The sequence below is a fragment of the Sciurus vulgaris genome (assembly GCF_902686455.1).
Source record: "Sciurus vulgaris genome assembly, chromosome: 15".
NCBI classification, from domain to species: Eukaryota; Metazoa; Chordata; class Mammalia; order Rodentia; family Sciuridae; genus Sciurus; species Sciurus vulgaris.
In genome coordinates, this window is record NC_136476.1 from 79,477,288 (window position 1) to 79,489,295 (window position 12,008).

General features: G+C 36.0%; 1 pseudogene across 1 annotated transcript; it reads left to right on the forward strand.

Moving 5' to 3' along the window:
- The first annotated feature begins 733 nt into the window (after positions 1-733).
- On the forward strand, positions 734-10,715 carry LOC306644788 (cyclin-H-like; annotated as a pseudogene). The gene has a single exon. The product of its transcript is annotated as a cyclin-H-like (transcript).
- The last annotated feature ends 1,293 nt before the right edge of the window (positions 10,716-12,008 follow it).

Here is a 12,008-nt window from a genome sequence, read left to right on the forward strand (position 1 = left end):
AAAAATGGAAAAAAATATGCAAAAATGCCCATGACACAGAATGAATGAACTTTAAAATATATATTTATTTATGTTATATATATAAATATAAAGGGGTATTATTCAGAAAAATCAATGAATTACAATGACATACAACAGTAAGAATAAATCTTGGCCAGGCACTGTGGCATAAGCCTGTAATCCCAGCAACCTGGGAGGCCGAGGCAGGAAGACTGCAAGTTCAAGGCCAGCCTCAGCAACTTAGCAAGATCCCAAGAAACTTAGCAAAACCCTGTCTCAAAATAAAATGTAAAAAGGGCTGAGAATGTGGCTCAGTGGTTAAGCACTCCTGGGTTCAACCTCTGGTTCTGGGGGAAAAAGAAGAATAAATCTTAGCAATATGATATTAAGTAAAATGCTAAGTCCCAAATGATTATTTATAATCGTTTTATTTCATAAATATAAAAACAAAATAAATGTCTTTTTTCTAATAGATACAAATGTGATAAAGTTATACAAAAACTGAAGGCAAGGTGGGCACAGTGGCACACGCCTATAATCCCAGCAGCTCAGGAGGCTGAGACAGGAGGTTTGAGAGTTCAGAGCCAGCCTCAACAACTTAGCAAGGCCCTCAGTAACTCAGTGAGACCCTGTCTCTAAATAAGTTACAAAAAGGGGTAGGGATGTGGCTCAGTGGTTGAGGGCCCTTGGATTCAATACTCAGTACCAAAAAAAAAAAAAAAAAAAAAAAAAAAAAACAGAAGGCAAGGAAACGATGTACACAGAATTGAGACTGTGAATTCTATGGGGGAAAGCACAGAATGGTTGAGAGAATCTAGAAAGTCAGATGTAGGCTATTAAGTACCAACCATTTTCCCCAGTGGTGAATAAGCAAGTGCTTAAGCTTTAAGAATTAAAAAAAAAAAAAAATAGGCTATATGTGGGCCATTGAGATTATGTCAAAAATAAGGATTACTGCTGATTCATTATCCAATTTTATACACTTTACATCCAATTTTTTTTAAGTTGCCTAAATTTTTACTGAATTGAGTTTCTGTCCTCTTGATTAAGGTGTGTGTGTATATATATATTTTATTTATTTATTTATTTATTATATATATACTTTTTTTTTTTTAATTTAAGTCAAATCTACCTGATTGTAAACTGTTGTTGGACTACAGATATGGCCTATAAGAACACTTGCCTATAAAGTGTGAGGCCTTGAGTTCCTTCCCCAGTACCACATGTAAACATGAAGTTGTTATATTATTTTCCCAATATATATAACAATGTTGAATTGCTGATACATAAAATATCTTAAGTTATTATATCCAAGAATAATTCACAGACTGATGATTTGACTTGTGATCTATCCAATAATGTTCATGAAACTGCAATTTAATAAGTCCTCTTGGCTTGCTACATCCTGGAAAGCAAAAACTTCCATAACTTCTAAGTATGCTGATTATAAGACAGCTTGTTTCTCAACTAACCCCTAAAATACAAACACCAACATAAAAGAGTCTTCTTACTTATGAATGATACTTCGAAGTCAACTTAGTATTCTTTCCAACTTTTTGCTCAGAGAAAGAACAAGTAAAATCCAAAAAAGTCTACCCTAATAAGAAAACAAAAATTAGTGTAGGGTTTCCATAACAACTCAACCACTTGATAAATAAATATGCATATATTTAAAACCTCAGGAGAAAATAAGATTGTATAAAAAGAATTTGTTCTAAACTGAGCACAGTGGCACATGCTTGTAATCCCAGCAGCTTAGGAAGCTGAGGCAGGAAGATAGCAAGTTCAAAGCCAGACTCAACAACTTAGCGAGGCCCTGTTTCAAAATAAAAAATAAAAAAGGGCTGATGATGTAGCTCAGTGGTTAAGTGAGTCCTGGATTCAATCCATGGAATCAAAAAAGAGAGAAAATTCGTTCTAAAGAGTTTCAAATGCTGTATTTTATCATTTTCCAATTAAAATAGCATTACAGAACCTTACATTCTCCTAACTGTAACAGAAGTTCATGACGGAAGCAGTGTATATAAATAATCGATAAGTACTCAAGAACAATGATTTTCATATGTAAAAAGGGTCCCCCTGTCTGACTTTCTAATGCGAAACTAACTTCAAACTTCTAAAATGATGTACTTATTAGCAATAAGGCTTTAAACTGTCTAATCATCAGGTGACAGAGAGAGAAACACAGGGAAGGAACAAACAATGCTAGCAAATGATACGAAATGAATTCAGTCATTTAAGTGTTGTGATTCACTTGTCAAACACTCACAGGTCTCCAGGGCTTTCCTTAGACCCTTTACCTCACTATCAAAGATAACAACCCCCAAATAAGCATTCTAAGAACATTAAAGGTACACTAAAAATAGGAACACTTTCTTCCTGCATTATCACTAGGCAGGCAACAAAGCCACTAGTGAATAAATTTGAGTATTAAATAAACATTCCCATATAGCATTATACAAACTAATTCTGATAAAGCATTATGCAAAATAAGTTCAGCATCACAAACAATCCTATGTAGTTCAAAGTCTTAACATTTGGCAGACGGAAAAGACTGACTTAAAAATTAAACAATTCTTAGAAGATTATGCAACTAATAAATGATGGAGATTAAATGCAAATTCAGGTCTCCAGACTATAATTGTATTCACAGACAACTAAAGGGAAAAATAGAATATAAGTCAGAGATGCAGGGCTGCAGAGCTGGGAATGGCCATTTACAGCCATAAAGGCTTTTCTTCTCCTGGCTCTGTGAATTCTGCTTTCTGAAAAATAATAACTCCAGCACGATATGCTCCCCAAGGCTACTGTGAAACAACTAACATTCATGGAAGTAGTCTAAAAAATACAATGTCTAAAAGAGGAAGATCATCCTTTCAACCTTCCAATTTTCTGAACTCAAGGAACAGCAATACAATACACCATGAGCTTGTGACTGGCACTTTCTCAGTCTGTAACAAATTCTGCAATTTAAGAATAATACTGACTAAATATCAATTATTCAGAGGCTATAACTAATAAATGGAAAAGTACAACCACCAGGTTCATTTATCAAAACTTGATATTTATTATTAAGACAGAAAACCAGAACAGGCTAAATTCCCTCAACCTGAAAAGGCCTCCCCAATAATTCCTTAACAGTAATAATGACAAAGCATTCAGCTACACATTTTACATGCATTACTTCATTTAATCCACATAAACCCTCTGTGGAAGCTACAGTTGTATCACTTGCACAGACGAAGTGCAATGATAATTTCAAGGAATGAAATAACTTATCTGAGATCAAGCAGCTAGTCAGTGGCAGAGGCAAAATGAGAACCAGACCACCTGTCTGCAGAGCTGGTGGGGTTCCTTCATGACTCATAATGCCATAAAGTTTCTGCTGAAAAGCCCACCCACCTCTTAAAAGTTAGCTCAATGCCAGCTCTCCAGAAAGCCTTCCCTCATCACATCCCAAGCATAAAACTAATTCTTCCTCTTCTGTGCTCTCAAAGCACTTTTTAAGTTCCTTTCTGGCAACACCTGTTATCTACTTACAGTCAAATGAACAAACAAAAACAAAAATCTGTAACAATAATCTGGATTATATACACACATACACAGATATAGAATACATATACCAACATATATATACAGATATGTGTGTGAGTCATGTTTTTAAGTATATTTTGTATATATAAAATCCTGGGGAGGGGTTCTCTTTTTTTGGTACTGAGGATTGAACCCAGGTATGCTTTGTCACTGAGCTATACCTTCAGGCCTTTTAACTTTTTGACACAAGGTCTTGCTAAATTGCAGAAATTGGCTCGAACTTGTGATCCTTCTGTCGCAGCTTCCCAAGTAGCTGAGATTACAGACATGCACCACTGCACCCAGTAAAATCCTGTCTAATTTTTAAATACAAGATTTTAGATTCATATGCTTACTCTGCATTATAGTTTCTGGTATCCACATTTTTTAGCCCCCGTTCCTTACCACCCTCATTAATAATCAGAGACTCTGGTCTGAATAGTTATTAACACCATTCCTAGGTTAGTAGTCTTGAGCAAACAAATTCTCTGAATCTCAGGTTCTTCATCTCTGAATTCTTGTTGTTTTTGATTTTTTGGAATTGTAGATTGATAGAATGCCTTTATGTTATGTGGTGCTAAGGATCAAACCCAGTCCCTCACACAAAATAGGCAAACACTCTGCCACTCAGCCACAACCCCTGCCCCATACTTCAAAGTTATTGTAAAACCGGACAAGAATGACTTTAAGGAGCTCGGCGGAGGGATTAGTTTGCCCAAAATCATAGGGCTAGCAAGTAACAGAGCAAAGATATAAATTCAAACTTATGTTTCATAACCTTTGTTACTAAATCAGTTACCTGATACCAAAGTTCAATTTCTAAGCACTACCTGTTCCTTGAAGCTAAAATACTATGCTTTGTTCTTTGTTGTACTCCTAGTACATATCATAACACCTAGAAAACAGGTTCTCAACTATTTGTCAAATCAATAAACAAATGAATAAATAACTGACAACCCACTTATGACTCTAATACCTCTAGTGGAGAATATATACAAGTCCTCATTATTCTCTATAGCTGCAGCACAGCTAGACACATAACTGAAAACATATAAGTTTTGCCACTGGGTTATCTCTACCAGTTCTAAGCATTTTACACACCATGACCATAGCTGCAGTGTGCTTACCACTTTTTACTGAGAAGCAAATCCAAGTTTATAGGAATGTGCTTTAACTGAGATGCTGACTACATGTCATTTTAAAGGTGCTTTATTTCCAAATAATTCATTTAAAAGAACCGTTCACACAAATAGCACCACTGCTACCATGTTGTGCATAATTGCATGACCAATTTTGTAAGCTGATCACCTTGACAAATAAGCCTTCATTTTTTGATCTCCAGTGTTCCATAGAATATACAAGACACTTTACACTAACCATGCAACTTAACATTTACATTAAAACTGCAAGACCTTATGATCTGTCTCCATTTTAAGAATTAAGAACAAAAACTCAAATAATTATGTAACTTGTCCAAAAGGCACAAAGGGGCAAATCTACAATTTGAACCTAAGTCTGCTATATGCCAAAACCTATGGTCCTTCAAAACAAAGTGCCCTCAAGTAAAAGACAGCCACCTTAGCTGCCTCAAAGTATTATGAATTAATTAAAAATTGAGCTAAGAACTGGGGATGCAGCTCAACAGTCAAGTGCTTGGCTAGCATATGACAAGCCTTGGGTTCAATCCCCATACCACAAAAAATTAAAGAACAAACAAAGGAGTCAGGAAGAAATGATCATCCAGTAACTCAAAATGTTTCCATTTAGCATTATTTACACTGCAAAGTCAACCTAAAAGATAAAAGCAAAATGATCCAGTCTTTCTTGAACCTCATGATGAAATGGCACTCTGCAAATACTATGAGAAAAATTGCCAAAATTCTATTCAGTGTTTAAGCCAGCAATGCCATGGGCTGTTGTAGGTGCAGCTTGCATGTATTTCAAGTATTTTTATCTCAATAACTCTGTAATGGAATAATCACTCATGGATAATAATGCTTACTTGTGCATTTTTGGCTTGCAAAGTAGATGAATTCAATGTGTCTAGTCCTCAGTTTGTTGGAAACTTGGGGAGAGTCCTCTTGGACAGGAGAAGGCACTGGAACAGATTTTGGAATATGAGCTACTCCTTATACAACCGCTTAATTTTCACCTTATTGTCCACAATTCTTATGGACCATTTGAGGGCTTTCTCATTGATTTAAGACCTGCTATCCCATGTTGGAGAATCTAGAGATTTTGAGGAAAACAGCTGATGACTTTCTTAATAGAATTGCACTGACTGATGCTTACCTTTTATCCACACTTTCGCAAACTGCCTTGACTGCCACATTATCTAGTGCCTCCAGGGCTGGGATTGCTATGGAAAGTTATTTATCAGAGTCTAATGCTGAGAGAAAATAGAACTTGCTTGTCACAGTTACTAGATATAATGAAAAGCATGAGAAACTTAGTAAAAAAGTATGAACCACCCAGATCAGAAGAAGTTGCCATTCTAAAACAGAAGTTGGAGCGATGTCATTCTGCAGAGTTTGCACTTAAGGTAATTACAAAGAGGAAGGGCTAAGAAGACGATGATTATGTATCAAAGAAATTCAAACATGAGGAGGTGGAATGGACTGATGACAACCTGACAGATTCTCTCTAACCACTTGAAGTCAATATGTCAGTGCTAACTAATTAGCAGAAGTAGGAAACGTATTTGGCACTTTATTCAAAAAGTAAAATGTGAAAATATCAAAATATATTAAACTTTTTGTTACTTAAAAAAAAAGATAAAGCATCTTCAAGAATCACTATAATAATGAATAAGAGTCATACAACCCTAAATGATATTGTCACATGAAAATATAAGTCAGGCTTTTTAAAAAAAATGTTATTCAAATCACGGAATAGATGGAAAATCTGTTAACAGGGTAGTTAAAGGTTAGGAAAGCACATTAGAAAGGAAAAAAGTCTCTTATTCCAAGAGTAACAGGCCATATGCAAAAATACTCTTTTGCCAACTTATAAAACAAAAAGAATATGGAAACAAATAGGAAAAATGAGAGCATTTAAAGGAATTCTTTTGTTAAGTCACCAATTAAAACAACAAGGCTCAAAGTTCTAGTGATAGACCAAAGAAGATCTGAAATACAATCTAAGAAAGAGCACCATGTGTTTAGTTCTTCTGGACTTACAGGATGTCCACTGAAAGGCAAATTCTCTAGTCAATGCAAATTTACATGGTCCTTAATAAACAGTCAGAAGATAGTTAAACCTCATTTAAAAATCACAATTAACTACTCGTCAGTTTCCCTAAAAATATTTAATTCTGAACTCATCTACCGTTAAAAATACAAATAAGTGGTGTCCATTCTCAAATTATTTCCCATTGCCCTTTATGACAATATTTGAAGATGCTGGCATTTTAATATTGCAAATCCATACTGGCTTCTCTGCCACATGTTGGCTTTTCAACTTCTTAAAGATTAATGAACCTTCACTTAAATGCTTTTCTTGCCTATTAGTCCTGATGCTTCAATAACTTTATACAATTTCCCTTGGAATAAAATTTTAACAGAGTAGGCAGTTCTTTATTCTTTACAGTTCAAATTAAAGTGTCCACAGATGATATTTCCAAATTCAGCAACCACAGTAATTCTTAAGTCTTTCCTATGACATCTTTAGAGATTCCTTCGTTGATTCACAGATTCAGTTAAGAGTAACTTCTTTCCTTTTTACTATAATTCTTAGAATATTTGCTTTGCCTTTCTTCACTATTGTTTTTATTAACAAAATGAATTAAGAGTGAACCAGAAATGATACAGAATATGTAAGAACAAAATGATGTAAGGGAGAAATAACCTTTTAAGTGAATTATTATTTAGTAAATACAATTTGTAAGGGTTTTGATTCTGTTAGATACAGAAGTATTAAAATATAATTTGATTAATAATATACATTCTACTGATGACCAGAATTGTGATTACCAATGTGCCAAATGTTAGGGAGAATATTAACACACATTTAGTAACAATTACAATGATAACAGATTATGACTAACACTTAAATAGTGCCTACTATGTTCCAGGCACTGTTCTAAGTACACTACACATATTTCATTTAATCTTTGCAACCATCCAAAGTAAGTACTATTATTTCCAATTTACACATGACAACATAAGCAAGAAAGTGACAAAGCTATAATTGAAATCTTAGTTGAACTACAAAGTCAAGTCAAGTTGTTGTCCTCTAAATAATCACTGTTATCACCCCACCCCCAAACAACTCTTCAAAATACTACCTATTCCCTAAATGATAAAGAATAGAAATGTATGGTTCTCCATAATGAGGCACCACCTCACACACAATTTTATAGCCAAAAATAATATTTAAACTCCGGCTACAGCCAAATTGATCTTCTCACCAGTCCTTCAAATCCATCATTTTCTTCTCTACACCTTTCTTCATGTAACTTTACTCCTGACTAAAATAACCTCTACAATTTTCACCCCAAACTCTGCCTGGAGTTCAAACCAGTTCCACCTCATTCACAAGATATTCTCTGACAGGTCCAGTCTGGAATTCTGTTTGCATAAATTCTTTTAGTAATTGCCACAAGCTACCACTAATACCAAGCTATTAATTGTGTACTACACCTCATATTTCAACTTTAAATACGCTTTTCTCCAAACTATAAATTGAGGGCCATAACTATGTTTCAAATTCTAGTATGCCTATAAAAGCTGAAAAACTACTGTTAAATAGGTGAAAATGCATTTTGATTTAGTTAGAACTAGTAAGGAAAAGCAAGCAAGGTAAAAGCTTTTTGTGACAGAACTGAATTTTAATCTAGTATTTCCTGTTTGACAGTGGTAAATAATCCTCAGTTTCTATTCTCATCTGTACAAACAAAAATAAAACCTACATCCCAAAAATGTTACAAAATTTAAATGAGATAAAATAGATTACCTTCAAAGGGGGGATAGACTGACAGTTCTCATTATTAATAACAAAGTTAAAAAACTGAGGAAAAGTATCTTCAATGTGCTTAAAAAAGATAAATACCAATAAAGAATTCTATACCCAATGCATATATCCTACAGGAATGAATGCAAGCAAAGCATTTTCAGAAAAACAAAATAGACTATGCCACCAGCAAACTAATACTAAGAGAAAATTCTAAAGGGTATGCTTTAGGTTGAAAGAAAATTATAAAAGATAAACGGTCTGAAATTCAGACATGAAAAAGAGCAAAAAAAGTGCTACAAATATTGGTAAATCCTAGTGAATATAAACAGCTATACTATTATAAAAACGTAATATTTAAAAGTATTCTACATATTATTTACAATAAAGTACACAACTAAAATAAAGTATACGTTGAAAAAGGTAAAAGAACTCTAAGATGCATACATTGCCAGGATAAAGGGTAATAATTGTATCAATTAACAACAATTCAAAGATGTACACTGTCATTTATGTCCACCATTGGGTGTAGTAATAAGGAGAATTAAGAGTTCATGCATTTTAAGTTCCCTCAAATGTGTGCCCTCCAACAAGTTGCCTATTTCTGGGCTTTTTTTCACCAAAGGAAAATGATCTCTTAAGATACTTCAGACTCTCACATTTAATTATCAACATTTTTTAAATCCATCTTTTTTTTCTGCTGTACTTTTATTATCGTCACAGTCTTTCCATCAGGATACATAGAATTGATAGCATGTTTCTTTTTAAAGGTTATTATTAAATATTAAATATCTTTCCCCAGTTTAATTTTACATTACTCTGCCAAGAAAAAAAAAAATTAAAACTCAAGTTATTTGAAGCCTGGACACACTTCCATGATTAGCTGTGCTATGTAAAATTTGGTGTCTTTATTCTTCCTGCTATGTAAGCAGATCAAGAGCCTAGAAAGATGGGACTGGGTCATAATTGTTTTTGTAAAGCATGCTGATGGATGGTGGACTTTGGAAAGCAGTATGGAGATTCCTAAGAAAACTTGGAATGGAACCACCATTTGACCCATCTATCCCACTCCTTGGGTTTATACCCAAAGCACTTAAAACCAGCATACTACAGTGATGCAGCCAGCAGCCACATCAACGTAGCAGCTCAATTCACAATAGCAAAGCTATGGAACCAACATAGATGCCCTTCAACAGATGAATGAATAAAGAAATGCAGTACACATACACAATAGAATATTACTCAGCCTTAAAGAAGAATGAAATTATGGCATTTGCAGGTAAATGGATGGAACTGGAGACTATCATGCTAAGTGCTAAGCCAAATCCCAAAAAACCAAAGGCAGAATGTTTTCTCTGATAAACAGATGCTAATCCATAGCCTGGGGAGGGAGGGGTAAGGAAGAATGAAGGAACTTTGGAATGTAAAGAGGGAAGTGAAGGGAAGGGTAGGGTGGGTGTTGATGGAAGGATGCTCAACTGAGACAAACATTACCCTATATACATGCGTGAAAGCAAAATTCAAATAAATAAATAAATATGCATGGTGAGTTATAAGCCAGGTTACAAAGTAAGGATGGGGATAAGGGAGAAACATTTTCTTAGGGAGGGGGTGGAGTAACAATTTCTGAAGAGTGCTAGTCCACAAATTTTTCCCAGGAAGGGAAAGGTCAAATCTCAAAATGAGCTTCAAAGTACTGTCTCTGCGAGGGACTAGTAGTTGTCTTGCTGAGGAGAGTTAACTGCCCAGGAGGGGATGACTGTGTTGACCATCCCCAACGTCCCCCGTCAGAGGTATAGAAATGGAAAGTTTATTGCCCAATGGCTATGAAAGAGAGCTTAAGTTTGACTGGTACTGAATTATCTAAGAAGTTTCTTCTAGAAACATACAACTCAGACTCTTCCTGTCACTTCAGCAAAGAAGTTACTTCTAAAAGCACTTGGGAAGTTCCTCCTCCACCCCAAGGTGGGAAGGTTCAGAGAACGTAGTCATCAATACAGCCACCTTCTAGGCCATAATGGAATTCCTGAAGGTTGGGGCCCTGCTACTGAAGTAGATGAAGGCTGCTGCCAACATCAGGACATGGAAAATGTGATGGGACTGGAACTATATGTTAAATTTTCCAGGAAAGAAGAGTTTAAGGATCCAAGCAGCATAAAGGACAGTTTCAGTAATGTATTTCACAGCCATGAAGAACACCTTCTCCTGAAGAGAGGCCATGAAATATATATTTGGTCAAGGTATAGTCAAGATTCCCAAAAAGAGAAACAGCAAGAAACAAGCAGATGGGTCCAGATGTTGCCCATTTCTGTGAGGATGCGGAAGATTTTTTTTTTTTTTTTTTAAATAACGGTGGAATGTTTACTTGAAAACTATATTCTGTGTGAATCTGATCTAGAAAACTAAAGTAGGACCACTGTGGTGAAGGTGGATGTAGGGTTGTTTTGGGCCTCTAGGGTTCCCAAAGCACTATTTGAAGGCCACTTATCCAGTAGGTTGGCACTTACTGTGAAAAGTTCAGGGGGTGCCAGCATGCTTAAGGCTCTGGCTTTGGGATGGAAGGAACAAAGTAGGACTGCAGCAGACTTATTTGTGAGTTGTTCAGTCTAGGGAAGGGCAGCAGGATTCCAGGCATTGGGGCACTGGTCTCTTTGTCCAGAGTACCACCTGCCTCATTTCACCCTCTGGTCAGCAGCCATGGCCTGCCACTCATAGGGTAGAAAATTTATCTTCACCACCTAACAAATGAGTTTAATCTTTAAAGACATGGATTACAAAGTTGAAAGCTGTGGCACCACTTTCTTTTTTTCTTGCCCTTATAAAAGGTATCATCTGGTGTATTCCTATATCAACAAAATTGTTCAAGTTCAGATCCTGATACAGGATAAACATCAGATCTGTACACTGACCCTAAAGAGGGGTTTGGGGGATAATTTACAATGGAATCATCAATCGGATCCCCTTCTCATAGATGTCAGGGATCATTCCCAATGGGGAGCTAACTATGTGTACAGTATTCCTGCCAAACAGCTGGAACTCACAGTGGATGAGTTGCTCCCAAAAACCATGGTTGGGTCAGATGATGAGCTAGCATGACTTGGTCCACATGTGGGCATCCAGCAGGGACATGGCATGGTACTTCATGAGGTAGGCAAGGCACAAAGTGGCTGAGCAGCTGACACCAGTGGCAGAGTGTAGCAGTGTATGGCCCTGCTTCATTTCCACACAGTGGATGCAGGTGGCGATAGGGTAAAAGAAGTCATAGAGCTGTGAGATGGGTGCATCAGCCACAGGCACCTAGGTGTACTGGATATCCTCACAGAAGGTATTTACCACCTCTACTGAGTTGATGATGACTGAAAACTTGGAATGGAACCATCATTTGACCCAGCTATCCCACCCCTCAGTTTATAACCAAAGGACTTAAAATCAGCATTCTACAGTGTCACAGCCAGCTCAATTCACAACAGCTAAACTATAGAACC